Here is a 26717-nt window from a genome sequence, read left to right on the forward strand (position 1 = left end):
TAAAGAGGAGCGGACCCAAGACAGGGCGTTGTGGAACACCAACAGTTAGAGGAGTGATTCAAGATGTGGGATTGTTCAAGGAGACCGAGAATTGGCAAGGTGCAAGGTAGGGATTCAATCCAGGCAAGGGACTGATTGCGAATTCCAAGAAGAACGAGTATTAAGGAGATCAGTGATTGACCGTGTCAAAGGCAGCAGACAGGTCAAGGAGAATTAGGATAGAGGATAGGTTTGGGTGATTAGCAGAGGCAATGAAGTTGGACACATTCACAAGAGCAGTTTCCGTGGAGTGACTGGAGCGGAAACCTGCTTGTAGAGGGTCTTGAATGTTGTGGATGTCTAAGAAATTGGTAAGAGGGTTGAACACAACTTTTTCCAAGCATTTTAGTACTGCATAGTAGTGCTAAGCAAGAGACACAGGGAGAAAGTCAGCTGGTAGGTCTGGTTAAGGCCCTTGCTTTTTTAGAAGGACAGGTTGAAGAGTTCAGTCAGACGAGAGGCCACTAAAGGGCAATTGGCTTGACTAGCTGAGGAGCAAGAGTTTCTGATGGGGCACAAGAGGGGTTATCCTTCATCAGTATAGATAGCACTTCGTCAGTATTAGTTTGACTAAAGTGGAAGATAGTGGCAGAGGATGATGGTAGAGTAGGCAGAGTGTAAAATGTAGGGGGAGGGAGTGTGAGGAAGGTCAGGAGAGAATCTCTAATTTTGGAAATGTAGGTCATTAGCTGTGAGAGTGGAGTTGATAGCCATAGACTTAGGAGGAGCGAGTTTATGGTGCCCTATAGCCAGCGAGGATGGTTGGAGTGAGAGTCAATGAGGTTTAGGAAGAATTACCTTTTTGCTCTATCAAGAGTGCACCGGAGAGTGTTCAGGGCTGAGAGGTTGAGTTGCAGGTCCTAATGCGAGTGGGTACGCCTCCATTTTCGCAGCAGCCAAAGCAGGTCTGTGGAGATGGCGTCTAATTGGGGTCACCCATGGTTGAGGATGCTGAGACTTGGGGGTGAAAGTAAGCAGTGGCAAGTGAGAGAAACCAGAAGGCGTCTCACCCATTAGTCCCGAGGGCCTGTCATCCAAGTGGCCAGGACACGGCAATCACTTTTGGATCCATTTCCTGGGGGCTGGACCAGTGCAGGAGGATCACCTGGGTGAGGTCTTCGGGGAGAGGGACACCGGATGGTGAGACGCGGTATCCCCTTCCCTGTAACACCTTTACCCCATCTTACCAGGTAGTATATATAGGGATGCTACACCACCCCCCTTTTCCTACACTAACACTTTCACACAGCCCACTCTGGGAGAAAACAGACGAACATCCGAGCAGTATACATGACATGTCCCAATACAATGGTCGGGTGAGGTCAGGCAATTACTGATCATCACACACACCGGACTTCCATTAAACTTCCCCACACAGATTAAAGGCGGAGCACGAAAACACACTGAGCGAGGCAAAGCACACAAGGAAACAGCAGTTTCGAGACGGCAGCTGAACGAGGGACGAAAAACTGAACTACGAGGGGTTTGCAAGGAGGGAAATTTCATTGACCTTTCCAGCAAGAAACCATTACTTTCATGAGACCTCGCGATTGGACAGCTTAAGGCCAGGAAACCAGTCCAAAGAATCCTGCTTTGTGTGTTGGAGGTACCCACGATCCTCCTCCATAATGAATCGAGTCGGGGAGAAGCAGCAGCCGCCATGGTACCCTAACATGGCTCCAAGAACAAAGTAACAACGAAGAGATCAACACAGCCAGTGAGTTGGAGAGACCGATACCAATCTGGTTTGTGTTGAAACAAAGGTTGCAAGCAGCAACACTGTATAACCAGCGCTGGAACGAACATTGTTAAAACGCGTGTGATGAAAGACGCAAGTAAAGATAAACTGCTGATGAATACTTGAACTTTGGAAGGAAAGATATAATACAGTTCACCGAGTGGTCCGGCACCGCGTGCATGCTCAATCGAAGGTCTCTATAAGGTATCCAGACAAGGAGCTGCAGAAGTGAAAGTTAAAGAGTTGCAAGGAGAAAGTTTGTGAATCGAAGTGGTCCAGTGACAGGTCAAGCAAAACCCTGCGCACAATTGAGTCTTCGATTCTCGATACAGAAAGGAAAGATTGGAAAATGAGAAAGCAGTCCGAGCCCGATCGAGGGAGGCCAACTGAGAACATTGTGCTAAAGTGGGTCTGAGCCCGACGGAAGGGGACCCAATCACCTGAGAAATTGTACATGTGGAAATACAGAGGAGAATGGAACGTTAATGTTAGTTTGCCGCATCAGGCCCTCTGCAATAACAGACTTTGAATGGCAAAGAGACTTTGGCACAGAAGGTCCTGATATTGAGGTTTAGAACTGCATCCTCGTGCTAGAGAAGCAAGAGATTGTGCTAAACTCGAGTGTGCCGCCTTGTCCCGTGCTGAAAACGTGGGGCAGGAAAGCCAACGGCTCAACTATCCTGACTTATAATTTCCTGAACACTTCTTTTGCATAGCATTGTTTCCCACACCATTTGTATTTAGAAGGATTGGCAATAGGTTCATCATTAGTATAGGCCCTTATATTTTGACAAGACTAATATGACTGCATTATTATTTGATGGTCCAAGCTGCTCCCATTTTTAGAATTCGGATTAGACAAGCATTTTTCCAACCCATTTTGAAAGTTCAATAAACACCCTTTAACTGTGATCAGTTGTGTCTGTCCTCACTGTTTGATACCATGCCTTCCTTACACAAGTTAGAGGGGAATGAGTTATATAGTAGGCATTGGATGCTGGAGAAGGCACTATTGTTGCAAGAGGCATCAGGGGTGAAGGAGGAGTTTGAGAACTGTAGGTCAGAGAGAAAGGGGGGGATGGCTTAAGGTTTACATTTCCTTTTAGTAATAGGTGAGTTAAGTGGTGCGGAAAGGTCAGATGGTGGAAAGGAGTTGGTGGTGGAAACAATTGACTGATCAGATATGGATGGTGTGACATTAGTATTAGTGGCTTAGACAGAGGTGGAGATGAATAAGAGATCCAAAGAGTTGCCACCTGTGTGGGTAGGTAGGTTATGGACAGAGTGACCACTAAGAAGAAAAGACCGAAATTCAGATTTCTGAGAAGTGGTTGGAGAGGGAAGGTTAAAGTCACGTAAGAGAATGAGGTGATGGTTAGTGGAAATAGAATCAAGGATTTGCCAACATCATCAAAGAATGGTCCAGTGGGACCAGGCGATAGATGGAGATGATGTAAACCAAGTGAGGAAGAGCCATAGTAGAGATGGTGAATTCAAAATAGGCATGAGAGGACGTGACATTGTAGATTTGTGATGCATTGAGTTGGGAAGAGTGTAGGTGTCTGACACCTCCACCTCTGCCAATCAGACGAGGAGAGTGAATGAAGGATAGTTTGGAGTCATCTAGGGCTGCCAGATTGGCATTGTCAGATGAAGAAGAACAAGTTACTCTCTTACCTGGTAACGTTCTTTCGATGGGATGGTCCGACGACATATTCCATATCTATGACAGTAATCACCACAGCTATGCTGCTTCGGAAAATCTTTCGGCATCTGCGTCCTGCGTCGATGACGTCAACACGCTGTCCTCGAGGGCCTCCGTCGAGCCGACGTCACCGGATGTTATATGTAGGACGCCCATAGCCTCAGTTGTAGTTTTTTCCTCAGAACGTGTGGCACCAATCTTCTGCCAGAATGACTACAGAAAGCCTTGCGGAAACGTAAGCTGCAATCGCATAAGAAATTCTGTAGCGAGGCAGGTAGGGAGGGAGTGATATGGAATACGTCGTCGGACCATCCCATCGAAAGAACGTTACCAGGTAAGAGAGTAACTTGTTCGAGGGGATTGGGTCCTCCGACGTATTCCACATCTATGACAGACTCCCAAAGCAGTACCAACGTATGGAGGAGGGAAAAGAATTTAGAATATAGAAATTTAGAATACCCAATCAACTTGCAGAATAAAGGACCGCCTTGGCAAAGGCCAAATCCTGCCCATGGATAGAGTCTAGGGAGTAGTGTTGTACAAAATTATGGACCAAAGCCCAAGTGGCTGCTTCACAGATGTTACAAATAGGAACACCCCTCTGCAGGGCAGTAGAGGCAGCCTTACCCCTAGTAGAACGGGCCCGTAGGCCTACCGGAGGGTACTTACCCGCCAAGCGGTAACATTCAGAAATTGCCAAGATAATTCATCTAGACAAAGTCTGCATAGTAACAGCTTGTCCCAAACGCCTTCCAGCATAACCTATAAAGAGCTGATCGTCCACTCTGACCCGGGACATGCGTGAAATGTAGAAACTTAAAGCTCTCCTAGAATTCAACCTATGGAGCCTCTCCTCTTCCATACCAGGATGCGGAGGAGGATAAAATGCGGGAAGAATGACCTTCTGGCTTAAATGAAATTCCGAGACAACTTTCGGAAGAAAGGAAGGACGAACTGTAAGGACAACCCTGTCCTTATGAAACACTGTGAAGGGTGGCTTAACAGAAAGTGCCTGCAACTCACTCACTCTGCGAGCGGAAGTGACCGCAACTAAAAAAAGTTTTTTTTTCTCCACTTTATTTTTATTAAAGGTTTTCAACAAAAGAAAAACAAGTTCCCCAAAAGACATTAAACAGAGACCAAAAACAGGATCTACCCAACAACTAAACCCCCCCAAGACCCCCCCCCTATTCCTCCCGCTACTCCCCCCCCCCCCCAAGCTATGGGTTGACTAGGCCTCTGACAATCCTCGGTGCTAGAGACTAAGAGCAAGGACTGAACACAAAACGCGTCTATACTGGCCAAACTAGTGGCAGGTTCTCTGCGCACACCCAAGCACAGTTCCACTGGTAAAAGCATCAGCACAGTTTTAAGGGTTAACATTCTCAAAGGACAAGAATGTAAAGGCTCAAATGGAGCACCCATTAGGAATTTTAGAACAAGGTTCAAATCCCAACCGGGCACCTGGAAAGGTGACGGCGGAAACACATTAGTGAGCCCTTTGAGAAACTGAGAAATTAAAGGAATCTTGAAATAAGAACACTCCTCAGACAAGCGCTTAAATATGGACAGCGCCGCCAGGTAACCTTTAATGGTACCCACTTGCAGGCCCTTGTGGGCTAACGAAAGCAAAAAAAAGACAGAACCACAGGAATGTCACATGAAAAAGGATCCACATTCTTAACCCTGCACCAGTCGCAGAACTTTCTCCACCGGCAACGGTACAGGGACTTGGTTGCAGGCCGTCTGGCCGAAAGCAACACCTCCATCACGTCTTCAGGGAGGTCCCAATCCTTATACCTCAACCTTTCAGAAGCCAAGCGTGAAGGTTGAGGGATCTGACCTCTGGATGGAGAACCTGAACCCCCCTCCCGTGAGAGCAGATCGTCTCGGTAGGGAAGACGACGTGGAGGGCAGATGGACAAGTCTAGAAGGTCCGGGTACCACGTTCTCCGGGCCCATGCCGGAGCAATGAGGATCATCTGGGAACCGAACCTCCGTAACCTCCGCAGCACTTGCGGGATGACGGGGACTGGAGGAAACACATACAGCAGTGGGAAGGACCACTCCACCACGAACGCGTATCCTAAGGCCCCTTTTGGAAGAAATTCCCGCGAGCAGAACCTTTCGCACTTCCGGTTGACACTGGAGGGGTACCCCAAAGGGCGAAGATCTCCATGAGAATCTCCTGAGCCAGCTCCCACTCGTGAGAAATCACGCTCTGCCTGCTCAGAGCGTCCGCAGTCTCGTTTTCGTCTCCGGCCAGATGAACTGCCAAGATCGAAACTTCCTGCTGGCTGGCCCAGAACCAGAGCTGCATCGCCTCCCTGCACAGAAGAAGTGACCCTGCCCCCCCTTTTTGTTGAGGTAGTGCATGGCCACTGTGTTGTCCGTCAGAATCAGGACATTCTTCCCTAGCACAGTCGGCAAAAAAGCCTTCAGGGCAAGCCCGACGGCTCTCAGCTCCAACAGATTGATATGGAGTCTGGACTCTGGAGACCAACGACCGCTGACTGTCAACTCATTGGCATGAGCTCCCTATCCCGTGAGGGACGCGTCTGTCACGATCGTCACCTCCAGCCAGGGCAGCCAAAATGGAGCTCCCCTCATCAGATTGCCTTCGACGGCCCACCACAGTAGGTCCTGGGCGGCACCTGAACGGGGTCCGACATCCTGCCGGAGGACTATGACCACTGCATCTTGAGGGCCCATTGCAGAGATCTCATCCACAACCTGGCCTCTGGCACCAGAAGAATGTATGATGCCATGAGGCCGAGCAACCTCAAGAACTCGAATGCTGGGAGACTCTGGGCATGCTCAAACTTGTGCACCATCTGCTGAATGTGATGAGCCCTCACCTGGGGAGGTAAACACTGCCCCAGGGACGTGTTGAGCACTGCTCCGATGTACTGGAGCCGCTGAGTTGGCATCAAGTGGGACTTCTTTAAGTTGAGGGAGAAGCCCAGCTTGTGAAGGGAGTGGCAGGTGACGGACAGATGATCCAGGACATGCTCGGGAGAGCGCGCCCTGATCCACCAATCGTCCAGGTAAGGGTAGACATGAAACCCCTCTTTCCTGAGATATGCTGCCACCAGCACCATGAACTTGGTGAAGACCCTCGGGCGGATGTCAATCCGAACGACAGGACCTGAAACTGAAAGTGCGAGTTGACAACCGCGAACCTCAGGTACTTCTTGTGCTTGGAATGGATCGGCACATGAAAGTAAGCGTCCTTGAGGTCGAGAGACACCAACCAGTCCTGGAGTTGAAGGGCCTGGAGGACTTGAGAAAGAGTAACCATCTTGAACTTGTCCTTCCTGAGGAGCTTGTTCAAACCGCGCAAGTCCATGATGGGTCTCAATCCCCAGTCTTTCTTCGAAATCAAAAAATAAGGGGAATACCATCCCTTGTTCCTCTCCGCTACAGGCACCAGTTCTATGGCGCCTTTCTCCAGCAGGGATTGTATTTGCTGTGCAAGGAGAGGATCCAGACTCTTCAAAGAGATTCCCTGGTGGATTGTCGTGAGGCCTCTGCCGGAAAGGAAGTCAGTAGCCATGGGCTATGATCTCCAGAACCCACACATATGAAGTAATGGCACGCCACTCTACAAGATGCTGTGCCAGCCTTCCCCCAACCGGCAAACTATGGGACATGGCCTCATGACTGAGCTGAAGCGGCTGCAGCATTGCCTGAGGGTAAAGAGGCAACTGCCCGAGCGGCTTTGGCACCTTGAGTACCCTGTTTTCCACCTCTGGTACTCCTACGGTGGCCCCTTTGACTTGCAGCTCCTCTCGATTTACCAAAGGATGAGTAATATCGAAAGGAACCTCCCCTCCATTGCTGTCCCCTAGGACGAAAAGGCTGAGGTCGGTGAACTGCAGCGCTCAACAACTTTGCTGCAGCTTTGGCGGTCTGCAACCTCTCAAGGCTCTCGTCAGCCTTGCTGCCAAAAAGATGTTCACCATCAAAGGGCATGTTGAGGAGCCTGGCTTGCACATCCGGAGCAAACCCCGACTTCCGCAACCACACAAACCTGCGTATTACGGTGGTCGCCGCCATGGACCGGCTGACACAATCTGCCATGTCCAGACCCGACTGAACGGACTCACACATGGCATCCTTACCATCCTGCACAATAGCAAGAAAACCATCCCGTTCCTCCCCTTCCGGAATATGAGCAGCCGCTAACAAAATACAGTTCCACAGAGTGTGCGTGAAACGTGACAAGGCACACACGGAGTTGGCTGCCTGTACAGCCATACCCCCTGAAGAAAACACTTCACCCAGCCATCAAAACGCTTGTCGTCTATCAGGAGGGATGGTAGGGTACGACGCCTGCTTTGCTGGGGCCATAGCCGCCTGCACCACCAAACTCTCCGGAGTTGGGTGCGTGGTCAAGTAGCAGGGGTCGCTACTGGCTGGGCGGTATTTTCGTGGCAAAGACTTGCTCACTGCCGGGAGACTCTCTGGAGCAGTCCAAGCTGCTGCCACCCTTCTCTGCAAGGCCATATGGAACGGCAGTACCGGGTCAGTTGGTGGACCTTAGTCGATGATATCCATCAGGTCATCCTGCAGAAAATCCACTGGTGGTGCAGACCACCCCAAGTATTCTGTGACCCTCGGCATAAGGCGCCGGTATGAGGACTCGGCATGGGTGCTAGGGACAGGCCTACAGAACTCCACCTCCGGAGAGGTGTCCAGACCAATGGCGTTGTGCAACGACTGCCGCAGGTCTTCAATCTGGCTATGACCAGGCACAATCTCATCAAATACCTCCTCAGGAACTATACCTTCCTCAGACCCTTCATCCACCTCAGAAATATAATCCAGAGGCTGGAATGAGGGCACAGAAAAAGGGACAAAGACATTTTTAGCCTTGGCCAGAGCCTTTCTAGGGGGTTCCACCGTGCCACAGGGTACCTCCGACAAAGCAGCCTCAAAAGGCGTCGATGGAATTGGCGTTAACGTCGAGCGTGGCGCCGACGGCTTCGACACAGTCATCCATGTCGTGGTCCTCACCGAGGCACCAGAGGTAGGCGTTTTGCGAATCCGTCAATGAAATCTTCGACCCGCAGTCCCGACACTTCTTAAAACCTGGAAGACGAAGACATCATGGAAATCTTCACAACGAACAGGTTCGAAGAACCAAAAGAACAGAACTCAGAAGAACCGAGGCGCGCCGAGATCTCCGAAGCGAACACGTTCGCAGAAAAAACGGAACTGAGGTTACAGGCGTCGGGCGTCCTACTTATAACATCTGGTGACGTCTGCGTATCCACGTCATCGACGCAGACGCCGAAAGATTTTCCAAAGCAGCACAGCTGTGGTGATTACGGTCATAGATATGGAATACGTCGGATGACCCAATCCCCTCGAAATTCAGGTTTCAGTGATAGCAAAAAGGTCTTCTAGAAGAGGAGAGCTGGAGTGAAATTAGTCAGTGATAAAGGAAGGGTTGTTGCATACCGACTGGAATGCTCAGAGTGCAATGTTCAGTTGATGAGGTATGGAAGAGTAGAGAAGTTGAGTTTCAGGGGAAGAAACGCAAGGTGGATAGGTGTTAGAATATGTATGGTTAGCTCGTCAGCTTTATTTGTTGGAAGGAGGCGGAAGATAGATGGGGTAGTGGGAGTTGTGAGTTTTATAATCGGGATAGGAAAGCGGGAAGTTGTAGCGCGATTGGAGACTCGTAGGGAGAGGTGAGGAGGAGCGGGAGTGAATGCATTCTAGGTGAGTAGCGCAGTGTGGAGACATAGTACAGTAATTAGGAAGCTTGGGGTACTCACCAACGCAACAGGGAGAAAGGCAAAAGCAAAGACTCATAGGCAAAGAGGCTGGCCAATAGCTAGTCTTCACCGTTCACTGTTCCAACCCTTCACTGGCATGCCCCTAGGGAGATCAGAAAGGATGCCATGGGCGCTTGTCACCCAATCGCCTAGTCCATCAGTGGTTGGTCTCTCTGGCAGAATTCCAGGTGTGGCTGGGATGAGGCGATTTCTTCCTTATTGTTCCTTATTGGGTTTTCCTTATTCTTCCTTATTGGGTTTTCCCAGAGGACATCCAGGGATGTCAACTGAATGGCAAATGGCGGACATCAGTATGCAATGTGCTCCCAAGAAGTATGGAATGTTGGCCCTCTAGTTCTTTATTAGAACTGTGTGGTTAACAGAGTTAACAGAGTTCTCCTAATGGCAAAATAACACTGACAATTTCAAATGCACCTCTGATTTGAGCCTCAAATAAGATCTAAAGGGTGGCTGTGCCGTTAATGGCGAATGTTTATTTTCTGCTGTACTGTGTAATAGAGTGGTCTTATTTTTGACCTTTTACCAATACCTGGCACTTTATCGTAAATGTTCTTATTGACACGTACCATTATGATAAAGCAAAACGAAAGAGGGGATGGCTGGAAGGTTTAGAATTAATCTTAACCTCCGGCATCGCTCTGGGCATCCCTCCAGACCACCGTTCTTTGCCTGCCAATCCATTGCAGAAAGGGGAAAAACCCTATGCAAATCAGGCTTTGTTCCAGGTTTACTGTGAGAAACCCGGGGGTGTTCTCACGGATAGACCCTGAGGATCTTTTATTCTTGTGGCCAGGTCACAGCCATCGCCTTTGGAACCCAACCCTGGGGGTGGACCAGAACAGGGATGGGGGGGGGATCACCTGGACAAAGGGTCCTTTGGGGACTGCGCGAGTAATGCCCTCTGGAGGGACGCAGTATTCCAGCCTTTGACACACCCCTTTCCATCAACCCCTCAGTCTACATGCGTTATGTTAAACCAAGTCCCATCCTACCCCAGTACTTTTCCCTAAAGGAAAGAAGGGGCAAGCCTTATGGGAAACCAGAACCCCTGTACGCGCATCTCTACATCCACCTTCCCCAATCCGAAAATACCCTACCCAATTTTCCCATAATTACCGGAAAACCCCACGACTTCCCAACCCCCCCCTTTTTTATACAAACACTGAGAAGAAGAAGAGAGGGATTGAGAGGATGAAGATCACTGAGAAGAAAAACACTCAGACAGAAGACAGACTGCCCCATGCTAAGACTGGACTGTCCCACTAATAGAGGGGCAAGGTCAGGCTTCCCTTGACCATCAGTCTCACCTGCGATCTAATAAGCCTTGCCCTCACTATAAAAGGCAGAGCACACAGGCACACACTGAGCGAGCTGGGGATGCTGGATGGTGCACGGAAGCCAGGGGGAGAACATTCGAGCTGGAGAGACCCTGGAAGGCCTGGATTAAGAAGGACTGCATGATTGCTGGACATGTGAGTACAGGGGACAAAGCAGGACAGCCTAGTCTTTTGACGGACAAGTGGCGAGACCCTGACCTCAACAAGTATCCCCTTGAACTCCTGCAGCTCCCATAACCACCAGAGTGCCAAACGGGGGAGCTAGCAAAGTGGGAGCAAAAATCAGAATGAAGGATGAGACTTGGACTCCAAAGACATTTTACTGAGAAAAACTGAGCAAGACAGAACACGAGTACGAGCAGGACATCCAGGGCAAAGGCAAACCTACTAGCGCAGAGCAACGGACCAAGGGACGAGAGCAGCAGGTCGAAAACCCCAAGAGTTCCCTACTGGAGGTCGATGCCTCAGACAGGCTGCGAAAGACACATGGAGAAGGGCAGATCCTGCAAGTGAAGACTGCATTGTGTTTCAAGGATGCCAGCGACCCTCCTGGGTGAACGGCAGAGTTGAGGAGGCGAGGCCAAGCCTTTGTACTAACCTGGACTCATGAATTAGAGATCACAAAACGAAGAAAGAAACACACACAGCCTGTAAGTTGGCAAATAATCCGTGTGTGTTAAAGAAAGCTTGAATCAGTAACATTTAATTGCACGTGAAGGCTGTACAGTTGTGGATGAGACGTGAGGAAAGGCAGACCCTGTGAAAGAAATTTGAAGTAAAAACAGCTGAGGAATCGTCGATACTGAGTAACGGAGTGGTCCAGTGAAAGGAAGTAGTCCACTCAAAAGTCTCAGTGAAAGGTGTATTGTTTGTGAACTTTTAGTCGAAGTGGTCCTGCGGGGGTCATTAAAGAAATCCACGCAAATTCAAAAGTATTCGACACCCAAAAGTGATCTGAGCCCTGCTGAGGGGCATCCGAAGTGAAATAAGCTTGGGGAAGGGAGAACCCTTGCATGTTTTGTTGAACTGTGTTTTGAGAAGGTCTGAAACCGATAGAGGGGGACCAAAGTGAAAATTGTGCTTTAAAAAGTCTGAGGCCAACTGAGGGAGACTGGCGTGAACTTTGTGTATTGAAACGGTCGGAGCCTGACTGAGGGATACCAGTGTGAACTTTTTGTTGAACTATATATTAAAACTGGAAAGAAAGACTAAGTGAAGGCCAGACGGGCATTGATCCACATTTTGAACTGCCTTTAATTTTGAGAACCTGAGCCAGAGTGTGTCCTCCTCTCTACGGGGCCGCCTTTCCCAGTGCTGTCCAGCGTGGGGAAGAGAGCGGACTCAGCCTCATTGATGCTTTATAGTTTTGCACATTTCTTTTACATATACATTTTCCCCACAAATTATGTTACATTAGAGTAAGGGCTGGCCTTAGGCTTCGTTAGGATAGGCCATCTTGTTTTGACAGACTCCACTAGGACTGTTATGTTTATTATTTGATGGTCGAGTGTGCTCCCATCCTAGACGTTGGGCAAGATAGGCATTCTTCCAACCCCTTTTTGAGAACAATAAAGGTTTTCCAAACTTATCTTTTGTGTTTGTCTTGCGTTTCATACCATGCTTCCCTTACATTTACTAATAGGGAAAAATGGGTATTTAGAAAGGTTTTATTCGGAACCAACAACTTGCGATGTGCACAGCGATCAATTTGTACCTTTTGGGGAGGCAATGCCCTGCAAGGCTGAGAAGGATTGCTGTATACTTTATGGACTGAAGGCCAAGTACTAAGCCCAATCAACACATCCTCCTATTTGCATCAAAGCACACAGGCAGGTCTGCTATTCCTTGGAGACCTGAAGCTGATTTGCTGTTGGGAGTTCACATGCCAGGTGGAGCTGAATGTTGTGCATCAACGTTGGAGCTAGTCCCAATGCTTGGTAACTGGTGATGTGGTAACCATCCCTAAGAAAGCACCAAGTAGGTATTTTGAGACACCCGAGGGTCTTCTCATTCGACTCCCTTTGGATCCTCTATGCAAGTGGCCAGGGGAAGGCCATTGCTTTAGGATCCTGCCCATGTGGGTGGACAAGCAAGGGAGGATCAGCTGGTTAGACCGTCCTCGGGATTGGAGGTGGGATGCCCTTAGGCGAGAGACAGTATTCCACATCCTCATTTCGAAAAGGAACCATTATCCCGGAAGTGGTGATGGGATATTGTTCATCTGGTTCCCTAGCTTTTGAAAAGAGTAGGCGATATTATCCCACCAAACACGTTAAAGGAAGAGAAAGAGTAGGGATAAGATACTTGGTAATAGATCTCGTATCCCCCTTATCCTCAGGATAGCCAACCTAACCTTTACCCGACCTTTATGGGTCATTAAAAAAGTATTCCACTTCACTCCCCCTTTAAAATGCATGACAATACTGAGATGATGAAGAAGAAACAACTGAGGTGTGAAGATTACCTCCATTACCAATTCAAGTTCTGGGACGAAGAAGAGGCAAAGTCAGGCATGTCCCATTGGTTTACTTAATCATGGTCAGGCAAACCAGGCAAGGTAAATCCTTGACCCACACCTGCAGCTTGTTAGTCCAACACAGGTGTATAAAGCTTAGTGGTGCAGGCAGAGGGCAGAACAGGAGAAGAAGAGTAGAAGTCCTGTGGGAGAGGAAGCCGAGACGCCAGTACGACAAAGGAAACCCTGAGAATCCCCTAGGATGGTGAATGCCGATCGTAAGTCCCGTAGAGGGATAGGCTGGCAGCAGGAAGGAGAAGGCAAGGTTCTGCTTAACAGCCGGCGAGTGCGAGGTGAAGCGCCCAGCTATTTGGCTGTCCCTCGGAAGGAGGAAAAGGAATGAAAGAAGTTTCAGAAGGAGCTGTCAAGACTGGGTAAGTGTCCGGGACACTCAAACTACCCAGGGCACTCGAAGGAGACTGCAGGGGTCAGAATGGTCAATTAAATGAAACAAAGCAAGTTACACTTATTAAATAAATGAAACAAGTGAAAGTAACTCACTGAACTGAATGAAATAGACCAAGTTGTTTCTATTGAATACCGAAATGAATAAAATAAATGAAAGCAACTTATTGCCTTGAATAAAACAAACTACATTGCTTCTATTGAATACCGAAATGAATGAAATAAGTTAAAGGAATTTTATTTTAATACAATTTTGAATGAAATGAGCAAAAGCCATCGTTATTAAACACTACCTAGAATGAAACAAATAAAATGACCTCTATTCGATTGCAGAATTGAAAGACAGAAGCAAAGTTATATCAAATTGAGTGAAAACAATACATATAGCAACCTAAACTATTTATCTGAATGCAATGATAAGATGTACCATAATTGATGAACAATTAATTGAAAATCAAAAAGGAAGATAAAAAGAAGGAAAGAAACAAATGTGGTAAAGTTGTGAAGCTGCACGTTAAGAAACTGCTTGTTGAGTTCAATACTGAACTTCAGAAGAAATCTGAACGTTCCTGATTGCATGACCTGTGATGGGTGCACTGTGTGGTCTAAAACTGCGCCAAGACCAGAGAGCTACTACTTGTGAAAAAAACGATGATGGAAAAGTGAATGCCAAGTTCCCGGTTGTGTGACCTGTAATGGGTGGACCGTGTGGTCAGAAATTGCACCTTGACAAGAGAACCGTTTCTATGTCAACAAGGAAGTTTGCTGTGGTGAAATCAGGAAAACAAATGTAGATAATCAGACTTGGGGAAGGGGACCCCGAGTTGTGAAAATCCAGTTGAAAGACAAGCTTCATGATATTTCCTTTTGATATTGACATTAAGCTTGGGGAAGGGAACCCTAAATTTTGGTGTCCTGGAACTGTATTACCCTGGAACTGTGTTGAACTGGGGGCGGGGCATCCTGATCTTTAACAAGGTATAAAACTGTATTTCACCCAATAGTCAAAGGAAGAGAAATTGAACTTTGTAGTGAACTTGGTGACATTTGGGAGAATACAGACTTTTCTTAGTTTCTTTAGGTAGGGAAATCCCACCTTAGTATAGGGCATGTTAGGCCTTGTTCCATCCTCACATTTTCTTTTAATAAAACATTGTTCAATTTTGAATCTGTTGTCTGTGTCTCCTTCTAGGATGCCAACCTCACAGTACATGAACCCTAATTTCGAATCCCTGTAGATCACAGGATGCAACCAGTCTCTGCCAACATCTTCATGACCAAGCTGCTAAAAAGGTCACCCTTAAATTCCATGTATTTGGGTTGGTTCGGCTCTGCATACCCTTCAAAGTCCGATGCTGCCTGGACATGATCAGCCCGATGAGAACTGAGAATTGCGCAACACTGCAAACAAGACTGAGTCTGCTTTCCAGAGTATGATTCATTCCATAAATATATGCAAGGTTTAGTTTGCTTAGCCTACACTCAATCCGTCCATTATTGTTATATATTGTAGGTATAACTGGTGAATACTTCCTAAATTTCAATCACATTAATTTTAAAATAAAAGAAATGCCTCTTCAAATTACTACATGAAGGATGTTCTTACTCAAGACTCAAATTTTGAAATATGGAGGCTGATTTTCCATACCCTTTATTTGCCAACACTATGGCAAGCCAGCCTTGTTCTTTCAAAATCAGAGTACTGAAGAAGTGCTCAGAGCACCAAACATGTTTAGACGGATTTAAAGATAAAAGAAATTCCTGCACTCTACTTAATCTGATAATCTGAAATGTCAAATATTCTCAAATTGGTAGCTACATTATGTAACAAATGATTACCAGATGTGTGCATGCCACGCAGGCTAAACTCTACTAATCAAGAACCCATGAAAAAGGGGTGCCACACTAGTACAAGTCTAGCTATTAATAGTAAATATTTAAAGTGCCACACACTTCTCCCCCCCCACTCCCAGATTTATGCAGGCCTGCTTAATAACTTAATATCACATATGTATGTAGATACTCAAGATTTCTTTCACTTAAAAACCCTATATCAAAAAATGATTAACAAAATAATCACAAGTGTTCAGATTGCTTAATCTATTGCTACTCAATGTATGGACCATGGCAGGATAACTGACTGAGTCGGCCTTGTCAGCAGGGGTGGACTGGGAACCAAAGGTGGCCCTGAAACCTTTTCAAAGTGTGCCGTATTACACTGTGCAAGCAAGCCCAACCCCTAGGGGATTCTCCCACAAGCCCATTTTGAAAAATTGGGTCCAAAAAGTGAATTCTAAAGCACATTTATATCAACTAAAAACGATTTAAATATGAAACACTGACATATAATAATCGTAAAGGGCGAGGAATAGCTAACTGGAAGCACATTGTTTACTTCAACGGAAAGTGGGTGCTGAGAAGAGATGGTATGAGAGGGCGGGATATCATAGGAGATGGGATAAGACGAGCAGAAACTCAGGGAAACCACACAAAAGTCGTCCAGGATGCAGAGCCCCAACAGGAAATATGAAGCCTTCTCTGTAGGCCAGTCCATCCCTGCCACTCGGATTCAAACATCTTTCTTCCACACTGACCAGAGATGTCTGGCATGGGCATTGAGGGCCCAGACGCTTTACAAGAAAAAGAAACAAGTGTTCCATCCTCTAGGAGAAACATAATATCTAAAAATACAAGTGTTCCATCCTCTCTCTGCAACACATCATTAAGACACATTAAAATTTCTAAGGAGAGTTAACTAATTTTAAAGTTGAAAAAGACAGAGCAACTCTGGCTACAGCTGTGATCGACTAAAGGATACTCCTTGCTAAGGACATGGCAAGAAGAACAAGTTACTTACCCATGGTGGTAACGTTCTTTCGATTGGATGTTCCTCCCACGTATTCATCAACTTATGATATCTCCATATCCAGCTTGTTCCAGCAGGGGGCGCTGTGCGTCGATGCCTGTCAACTCTATGTCCCTCGAGGGCCTCCGTCTCGATGTCGACATCATCACTGGTATATAGCGCATGCAGCAACGGTTGGCTTCAGTTCCGGTTTTATGCCCATTTGCCATTTTCTCTTGGATGTACCTTATGTCAGACAGTTACTCACCCTAAAAGCGCGTAAACTGCAATAACAAGGAAATTCTAATGCGGGATAGGCTTGGAGGGGCAATGAGGAATACGTGGGAGGAACATCCAATTGAAAGAACGTTACCCTGGGTAAGTATCTCATTCTTCGAATGGATTGTGTCCGCCCACGTATTCCTCATTTTACGATAGACTCCCAAAGCAGTGTTTGCATTTTTGGAGGAGGGAGTCAGAACTTTAGTTTAAAATAAGAATTTAGGAGTTCCTTATTGGCGTGTGTGTACAGAATGCAACACTGCCTTCCTAAAACCACCTTCCCGGCCTGAGGAAGAATCCAGACGATAATGCTTGGTGAATGTGTGGACAGAGGACATTGTGGCCACTGCACGAATATCCTGAATTGGGACTCCCTCTGTAAGGCAGAGGAAGTAGCCATGCATGCCACTGGTCGAATGAGCTCGGAGACCCTACGGAGGATCTTTTCCCTCCAACCTGTAGCATTCAGAAATTCCTAAAATGGATGAGGTTTGTGGAGGCCTGTACCACCAAACCTTCTGGAGTTGGACGTTTACTCAGGTAACAGGGGTCACTGCTTGAAGCTCTGTGTTTGCTCGTTAGTTTTTTTATTTACCGCCTCCACTCCCTAAGAATTCGTGGAAATGCTCTTAAATGGATAGCTTCATTCCTCAAAGATAGGCACCAAATAACGATACTCTCCACCTATCCCTCCCAAGCCCGACCAGTCAACACGGGAGTCCCACAAGGAGCATGCCTATCTGCACTCCTGTTCAATCTCTACTTGATCACCCTCCTTCCAATAGTTTGTTCACACAACATCCTGGGTTACAACTATGCCGACAACACTCAACTAATTCTAAAACTAATGATCTCAAATCCCAACTCCCGACCTGACATGGCCTCCTGCCTCCTCGACATAGAACTCTGGATGACCCAAAGCCACCTCTTGTTAAACCCCTCCAAAACTGAAATCATGGTTTGTGGCAACTCCGAGCTTCTTCCGCAACCACTACCCTGGCCACCCGCCATGGGCAGCTCAGCGACCCCCTGCAAATCGGTGAAAAATCTTGGATGCATCCTTGACTCTGACCTAACACTATCGCGCCAAGTCAACAATGTCTCAAAATCCTGCCACTACCACCTTAAAACCCTTAGGCGCATCTTTCCATATCTCTCCTTTCCTAACAGACTCTCCGCGGTCCAATCAATTGTTATGTCAAGACTGGACTATGCAAACCCCCTATACTTCGGACTCCACGCGTACCAACTGAATAAAAGGGCAGCCAAATTGCTGCTTGCACTCGGCCCAAGAGACCACATCTCCCCAGCCCTTAAGATGCTGCACTGGCTTCCAGTAGCCCGAAGGGTGACTTTCAAAACCTTATGCATCTCCCATCGAGCACTGCATAAAACCGGACCTCAATAGCTTCAAAACAAACTAAAAACCTATCACCCCCCTCGCACCCTAAGATCAAGCTCAGCCGGCCTCCTAGTCATACCCAAGACAAACTCAGTCAGATTAGGCGGATCATCATTCTCAGCCTTGGCCCCCACCCTGTGGAACTCACTCCCACCCCACATCCGCCAAACTGAGGATTTAACATGTTTCCGCAAACTGCTGAAAACTTGGCTCTTCCCCTAAAACCAACCGGTAACCAAACTAACTCAAACAGACAAACAGCATCTCAACGACACCAACCCATCAAACTGCCTGAGGCGAGAAATGGACAGCTGATAACCCCGAATATAAACTAGAAAGATAAACAGAATTAAACGAGTAAAATAGATCAAAACAGTGAAGTGGATAATAATAATAAATCATATGGAAACAGTAAGGAGATGTAAACTGCTGAAATGCACATAATGCATGAGGAGGGAACGAAGTGAATAGCATCGATGAAATAGTTAGAATGGATGAAGCGTTTGAACAGATTAATGCACTGAATGCATGAGTGGAAGAACAGATGACTATATAGATTGAATAAGTGTGTAAATCAAATGAGTAAGTACATCGGATAAGTGTATAGAATGGATGAACATGTTAAACAGCCGAGTGTGTAAAGTGGTTGAGTGTAAACAGTTGAATGCACTAAGTGGAAGAATGCATGAGAGTGGAACAGATGACTATATACATCGAATGAGTGTGTAAATCGAATGAGTATGTAGATCGGATGAAGGTATAGAATGGATGAACATGATAAGTCGGATGAGCATGTAGCGTGGTTGGGTACGTAGATCAGACGAGCGCGTATGGCGGACGAGGGCATAAATACAGAGAAGCGAATGTAGAACTGATGATTGCACAGAACGTATGAGCGTGTAGAGTGGGGGAGCGTGTAGAGTGGGGGAGCAGGTAGAGTGGGGGAGGTTAGATAGCGGATGAGGTTAGAGAGCAAATGAGTGTAGAGAGCAAATGAATTTATTGAACAGGATTACTGCGTACTAATGAATGACTCTAAGGGGCTGATGAGTGCATACTACTGTTGAATGCGGGGGAACGCATGCGTGCATAGAGCGGATGTGTGTGCGGAGCTGGTGAGTGCAGGGAGCTGGTGAGTGCCGGGAGCGGGTGAATGCGCAGGGTGGGTGAATGCGACAGGGTGCCTGCGAGGGGCAGACAGGGGTGCATGCGTGGGGCTGTCAGGAGCGCGCGAGGCGGACTGGAATGCATGAGTGCGTTGAGCAAACCGGAGTGTGTAGCACTGACGGAGACGCATGGAATGAATAAAAGTCCATAGAATGGACTGGAGCGCATAGAACTGCGCGACGTACACAGTATGGTCTGGAATGCAGAGAACGTATGAAAAAGCATGTATCACATCACACCCCACGCTTACTCTCTTCTTTACACCAGCACTCAACTAGAACACAGAGATACTATGGCACCATTCGATATAACTGTTCTCATACCAACACCTCCCGCTCACTCCCCATCACTCTAAGTAAACACAGCTGGTTACACACACCCCCAGCCAGGCGTTCTCCTCAGGCCTAACGCAGCCACAGTCGCTCTGGATAAATCCTGCCAGAACGAACACATACCCCTGATCTCAACCACCACACCTACCGCTAAGAAGCAGCTATTTAACGAATACCGCACCAGCTGCACACATACCCGGTGCGCACACGCACCATTGACTCTCCCTACTCGCTACTGACCTGAACTTCGGTTCCCAAGGGCGTTCAACCTACCAGCGCCTTCAGACCATATCAATGGTATATAAGGTGCTATATAAGTGCAAAATAACATAACTTGCGCAATTCCGGCGTCTCCCAGTTGGCATTGACCCGCCTTTGTAAGGCTACATGAAAGGGAAGAATAGGGTCCACCTGAGGTCCCTTATATAAAATATTTTAATGATCATCCTACTCAAAAAGTGGTGCAGGTCTACTCCATCCCAGATATTCTATGACTCTAGACATTAGTGGCCTGTACAACCCATCAGCATGGTCTGAGGGATCTGGTTTTCCAAAGTCAATTTCGGGCGAAGTTTCTATTGCACTTGCTGTTTGCAGAGTCTCATGTAGATCTTTTATCCTTGAGTCCTCTGATGGCAGAGCCTTCTAAAATACCTTGTGTCCCACATTACAATCCGAAATGACGTGATCCATCAGAAGATGGCTCATTTTGCTCATAAATTGACTTAAAAACATTTTTTCCTTGGTAAAATATTCGATTTTTTTCAAACTCCTTCAAGGATTTTGTCACATCGACAATGGCGTCGAAGTCTTCAATGCCATCGAAGGCTTCAACAACTGAAGTGTCGAAGATTTTTTGGACAATGATGTCAAGTCTTTCGGCATCTAAGATTTTCCCTTCAAAGGAGTTCTTTCTCGACTCCAAGGGTTCCAGAGGAGTTTTCCACTGGGCCTGAGGGCACAGAGGTTTTGTCTTTTGCCTTCTCTGTCAGGTTTCTCGACATGGGCATGTATCTTGCTTTCCTTCGAGCGGGTCGAGGGCGCATTCTCGAATACTTAAAGCATTCTTTGTCTGAATCTCTCCCATTCAGCCGGTGAAGCCGATTTGGTCAGGCAAGCGTCCCGTTCAGTGGAGGAACTCGACGAAGACTGCGATCTGTGACGCCTTTTCTTCTAACGCCATGAGGACTATAATGAGTGGTGAGACCCACTGGTGGATCGAGATCTTTGAGCTTTCTTTTGACGAGGAGAGTTGCCTCTCGACTCGTCAGAGGATCGCTTTTTCGACAGTCTAAGGGGATTTATGTGATCTACCTGAAGATAACGTCCCTCTATGCTCTTTCAGGGCTTTCACGGTCATCGATGGACAGGATCCACACTCCGATGTTATATGATTGGATCCCAAGCATCACAGACACAGTCGATGGGGGTCTGTAAGAGACATTTTCGCCTGCAGCCGTGGCATTTTTTAAATCTTGATCTTCGAGTCGATGACGCTGACGAATATACCATTATTTTTCACTAAATTCAATAGGTTTCTCGAAGGAACCAAAGCATGCCGATGTTCCGAAGCGTTAGCGCTCGCAGAAAAAAGGAACTGAAGCCAATGGTTGCTGCACGCACTATATACCAGTGATGACATTGAGACGGAGGCCCTCGAGGGACAGAGCTAAAGCTGGATATGGCGATATCATAAAATGAGGAATACGTGGGAGGACACAATCCTTTCGAAACTATTGTTTTGTACCCAGTGCAGTGTTGCGACACAAGCTCTGTATAATATCGCTTGCAGCTCGACTCAATTGGAGGCATCTTAACAACTTCTCAAAAATGGTGGATCCGCCGCAGAATTCTCTATATGAGAACATTGCCATCATGTTAGAGGAAAACCACCCAAGCTCTATTAATCATGATGAGATGCTTGCCTTATTAAACACAATATGACCACTGGCGATCTTCGGCTGCGCCCTGCCTATGTGAAAAAAGCTCTTCGAATATGACTGGATGGTTACTATCGAGACTATATCAAAGTATAGGCTGTACACTGAAACTGCAAATTTTCCCACAAAACGCACTCCGCGATCAAGATATCTAATCCAATTTCTGTGCAAAACCGCCTGTGATATCCATCTACATTTCAAACGTAAACAGTTTGCTACTAATGAAAAAATTCTATTCTGGTGTAGAGAACCCCGAGAGGTTAACTCTGGCACATGCCGGTTCTGTATAAATTCTTCTCAGAAGGAATCATTAAAACATCTAACAGTGTACTGCGTATACTTTGAGACATCTCGGAGATCTATCTTTGGGAAGGCTAATATTAGCTCCACCTTGTGCGGTAAGGAATGGATGTGGATTTGTTGTATGTGGAGGACAAATGTTACCTTGGTGCAATCTTTGGTACGCTTATTGAATATAATTGACATGGAGTTACAGCAAAAGATGCAAGTGTCCTGACAACTGCTGAGCTAATTACAACTATGCTATCTGTATGTCATCTAATTTGGGAAAACCTACAAAGAGGAGAGATCTGATCTATATAACCAGGCAGAGAATATTTGGATAAAATCTGTCCTAGCGTTTACTCTGCTGGTTGTAGATGAGGTCCAGAGAAACTCATGAATATGTCATTTCTGTATAGTAAAGCTTTATGGAGACTAATTGCCACTTTTCATGTTAAAGATATGCTCTAGCTTGGAATTGGATATTAGCCATTTAAATAGGAGAGATCTGCTCCATTTAATTGGGCAGCGATTACCATGTCAAAATATATATCAGTTTTAATTTTGTTGGCTGTAAATGATGCCCAGCGACACTTAAGCATATGCTATTTCTGTATAGAAAAGCTCTATGGAGATCAATAGACACTATGCATGCTAATAGATATGATGCGCCTTGGATATTAGTCTGTCCAAAATGGTAAATATTGGAGTAGGGCCTTTTTTGCATTGGCAGGCTGTATACATGGCCTACAATATTAAGAAAACAAGCTAGAAATCAGATTGTATTGATTTTCATAGTGGCTACTGCTCCTATGTATGGAAAAGGAGAAGAATTTACAACAAAGTTTCCCAATACTGAACTATGAAATGAAGGGCAAATATGTCTCGTTTATGGTATTGGTAGAGGCTCCCAACATTTTCTAATAGAATGATGCAATGCTCTGTAAACGTTGAAACTGCATTCATATTATTCTAACTGCGTAGGCATAGTGATTAAATGAATTCATGCATTACAGTTAGTATCATTTGCCTCTGTGAAGTATAAAGACCTTGAATGCGAGAAGAGTAGTTGTAAACCACTGTAAATAAGAGCTCCATTTTCACTGTATATGTAATTTCTTATGAAGTACTGTAAAAATTGAATAAATGTAAAATGAATTGTTGTAAGAGTTTGTTAAGCGAACTAAATACAACAATAAACAATTTTATTTTAAAAAAAAAAAATCTTGTTTTGTACTTCAAACTCTGCTTCCCTGAAAATGTTCCAAGCAGCCATGTTAAGGCTTGCATTAAGGAGACTCCACTACCTATCCATTCCCAATTGGCACTAGTCAAAACCAACACCGTAATTCAGAAATGTTATCTGGTCTGATGTACATACTCACCTGAAAAGACTTGACAATATACCCAAGGAAAAAAAGCAAAATGTTTACTAGCCATACTTGCATTCAAAAGATCAAGCAAATGAAGAAAATAAAGAAAATCCTTGGGGGCAAACTATGGAATGACTTCCAGCTGGAAATGCATCTGGAATTTGCTGCACATGCAGGGAAAAAACATTACATTTTTGCTTTACCTTGCATCAGCATAGCACGCCATCATCTTAATGCTTGGGCACTTGGAGCGGTTTTAAAATTCCAGTACAATAAACTACAGAATGACGTTCAGCTCTCTAAGCGAATAAAAATGACACCACGTGCATCACCTAAGAGAGCCCTGGGTGGACTGGGATGTCACCAGTAGCCTGGACATTATGAGCTATTCCCCTGTATATACTCCACTGTGAACGCATGTGTGCTTAGCAGCACTTACACACAAAAAATGGCCCACTGCTACAAGGGCTCTGCCAGAAAGTAAGGAGTTCATGCTCTCTCTGGAGCACTCTTCTCGGAAGACATGTACAAAATCACTGTGCATGATCATGGGGGGAAAATGACACTGAACTGAAAATAGCTTATGCTTCGCTATTGTGTTAGCTACCCTGCTCACTGCACCGTCATTATTAGCCACATGATAGCACCCAATGTATCAACCCCAGGAGTGTGTAAAACAGAGATTCCCTTTCTGGGTCTTGACTGTGACCTACTACGTGAAAACAGATGTCCTCAATAAGCCCCTTAGGTATCTCCCCTGTAAATTAGCATGAGCTGTGTAGATGTAAATGAGCAGCACCCATTCAACGTTGCAATAGTGACTGTGGGCGGGAGGTGCTGTAGAACTGGTCACATATACTCTAGTTATGCTAACAGCATGTTAGTCCATTCTTCCGTATATGCTGAGGCAGCTGCTGGCTTGATGGAGAAGGGAAGAGGCAGGTATAAACCAACAGGAGACCAGCCCTGGAGGGCGTTGGTGCTGCAGGCCAGCCAATCTGCCCCTAGAGAGTGCACAGAAGGAGGGGAGAAGCAGCAGACTTTTCAGGTGTGAAACTTGCAGTGCTAATGCCCATTGGGCAGGTTATGTATCTAAGAGAAGCTTTTGTAGCTTTGGCTAAGTGTAGATAGGAAGGCGTGCCAGCAGGGAGCTGAGCTGTAAAGTAGGCAACTCGAAAGGTTCTGCACTGATGGAGTAACCCGTGGGGTATATCAGGAAAGATGCTCCATGAACTCCCTTAAGGAGTGCCCCTCAGTAGAGGAGCACAGGCTTGATGGTATTCAACAGTGATAAGAGGGTCCCTCCAACCAGAGCGTTATAAGCCAAATCCAAGAAACCTATGTAAACAATGATGCAACATTAGAGAACAATATTCATATATATTCTATGCTGAAATAAATAAAAACACAGTGGGATGGATTTTTTTAACCTTATTTAGGTATTTGTAATTAGAATACTTCAAACAGGGTTATATTTGTAGGCAAGTAGGCCTGGCTCATGAACCACCTTCCCACGTACCGATAGACCAAAATAGGCTGACTGGGTGGCTAGCCAAATAAATACTTTGAAAGGAGCGATAAAGAATATTAGCAAACCTTACAGAATGTTCTTGGCAGCCCAGCCAATCAGGATTGAGGAAATCTGGACACATTCAGCCAACAGTTAAACAGAATTCCTCTTTCCTTCCTAGCTGAGCCACATGGTTGCTTGCAGAGCTCAACTGGTCCCCTGCCGCTTTGCTTCCCTCTGCTCAACTTTTTCGGTTTGTGCTTGTGAGACTTTCCTTTCCATGCTGGACGGGTATCTCAGCTCACACATTTGGCGCTGGCCTCAGGAGTGTGCACCTCCGATCTTGCCTCCCTTCCTCATTGTTTCCTAGGCTCCTCTCCCCACAGCTAGACCATGCACCTGGACGCAAAAGCAGCTTACCATACATCGGGGCACATTTCCATCACCATACTCTGTATGCAAAAGGCAGCAATGCTACATCATGGACTAACTCCTCTGTGTGCAGTACTCAGTCTCCATGACAACATGGCACCATAGTTGGTTCCACGACCATTCTTCCCTCTATGCCTAGAACACAGGCTTGTGTACCCTACCCTTGGGTACGAATAAGTATGCACCCTTGGAGAAGAAGGGAGAGATTCCGCCACTAGGTCCCCTACTTACGGCCAACAATTTGCTCTGGATTATCAGGTCAAGCTTCCGGGCACCTAATGGCCACTTGGGCATAAAATTGTCTCGGGCACAAATAAAAAGTGTCCTACCATTGAAAATAATTTGTTTCTTTTATGACAGTCTGTTTAGTAGAACCCAAGGAGGGTTTCTTTTTTTGTTGCAATTTAGTAAATGCATTGTAGTGATAGATTTTAAGGAGTGTTGTTTCAGCAACAGAGGTCAAAACTATTAGCTGCACAGCAAAATAAGTCATCAAATTGGTCCACATTTCCACATTGCCCAGAAAAACGTCAGACACAAGCAAGTTGGACCTCCACTTCGGGTATTGCCCTATAGGCTCGTCCAAGACTGCCAATGGCCATCAATCCTGCATCCTACGGAGGTTAAGTCTAAAATGAAAACTAGCTTAACCCTAGACCCCCTTTAAGATTTATTTGGACTTTCGCTTCCCCCTCCTTCTCCACTTTGTCAGAAATGTTATAAATATTACAAATAGCTGCACTAAAACAGTTCTATCCCCTATCACTGTCTATCCCCTACTGCACCCCGCCACACGCTACATAGCATCGAAAGATAGCCCCAGGTTCACACAAAAAAAACTTGAGCCCCAAACTAACTTTGTTGGCCGACTTAGTTTTTAACCAGCTGGTTCCTCAGAATGTCATTGTTATTGTCCAGTACCACAGAGAACAGGAAAATACCTTTTACCATATATCACCATCAATATTGTAATCCCTAAAAAATGTTTTTTAAAAACTATGCTACCCGTGTTGTAAAACAACCGTCCTTCGATTGCAGTGGCGTACCTCCTATATAAAAGGAATAAAGTGAAAACTACTGTTTTCTTGGTGCAGGGACTGTAAAAAAAATAAAAAAACTATTGTGTTTTATAAACCCTTGCCTAGCCCAAATTGACCCTTAAAACGGGATGACAAACATAAAACATTAAGTGGAATGAGATCAACTACAATCGAATATATTCAGCGGGGGAATTCAATTCCATCTTTAATCAACCTACACCCAAGTGTACATTAGTACATAGTGCGTACATGTAATTAAAACATAAGATCGGGTATCTCACAAAGGATATCCCATCAGGATCAGGTCTACCGGTTTCTGCCATCACTTCCCTTATGTTGTATTCATCAGAAGCAAAAAGGATAATTGTAAGCAACTATTCTTGATTCTGTAGAGCACAACGGCTCTCTATCCTTCGAAATTGCATTTTGCTAAAATTAGGTCATATTGCATACAGTCATATTTCAAAATATGTTTTTAAGAGAAGAGTTGTTATCAGTTCAAAGACCATATGAAACATGGTCCTGCTTGATTAGAGGACCAAACTCATGTTTTGCCTGGTGGATAA

General features: G+C 46.0%; 1 protein-coding gene across 6 annotated transcripts in view; it reads right to left on the reverse strand.

Annotated features, from left to right (window-relative positions):
- MAP2K5 (mitogen-activated protein kinase kinase 5) overlaps nt 1-26717 on the reverse strand; it is a 1998137-nt gene that overhangs the window by 1409025 nt on the left and 562395 nt on the right. The window lies entirely within an intron of this gene.

This window comes from Ambystoma mexicanum, chromosome 11, assembly GCF_040938575.1.
Source record: "Ambystoma mexicanum isolate Mex_15411 chromosome 11, UKY_AmexF1_1, whole genome shotgun sequence".
Taxonomy (NCBI): Eukaryota; Metazoa; Chordata; class Amphibia; order Caudata; family Ambystomatidae; genus Ambystoma; species Ambystoma mexicanum.